The following is a 679-nucleotide window of genomic DNA, read 5'->3' as shown; positions in this document are numbered from 1 at the left end:
GTAGAATATAATTGTACTTTACGATAAGTATTTAAAATTTTTTGTAAATGCCTACATTGTCTGTGTGCGTATATGTTTGTATGTGTGTGTTTGTATATGTGTCCGTATTTGTGAGTGTGCCTGTTTAAGTATCTATGTGTGCGTGTTCGTATTCCACTGGGAGTGAATACGTAAGCATCTCTCTCTCTCTCTCTCTCTCTCTCTCTCTCTCTCTCTCTCTCTCTCTCTCTCTCTCTCTCTCTCTCTCTCTCTCTGCGTATTTGTGTCTGTATGTGCTTGTGTGAGTGTGTTTACGTGTGTATGTATGTGTCTGTGTGTACGTGTGTATATGCATATATACATATATGTGTGTGTGAATGTGTGTTCGTTTTTGTTTGTATAACTGCCACTATTCGATTGAATTAATGTGGATTTGAGTGTGAGTACGTGCACGTAGAGGCGTCTGTTTGCGATTCCCTGTGTGTGTGTGTGTGTGTGTGTGTGTGTGTGTGTGTGTCTGAAAGTGTCTTCTATTCCACGCCTCTCAACCGTTGTTTTTCAGCCTAGCCTCACCTACATCTATCTACACAGACACACACACACACACACAAAACACCACTACCACCACACCCACCACCACCTCCAGCAACTTCCCCCATCATCACCACCAACACATCAAAACCAATATCTTCACCACCCA

This window comes from Octopus bimaculoides, chromosome 9 (assembly GCF_001194135.2).
Source record: "Octopus bimaculoides isolate UCB-OBI-ISO-001 chromosome 9, ASM119413v2, whole genome shotgun sequence".
In the NCBI taxonomy this organism is placed as follows: domain Eukaryota; kingdom Metazoa; phylum Mollusca; class Cephalopoda; order Octopoda; family Octopodidae; genus Octopus; species Octopus bimaculoides.
Note: the sequence above shows the minus strand (reverse complement) of the source record.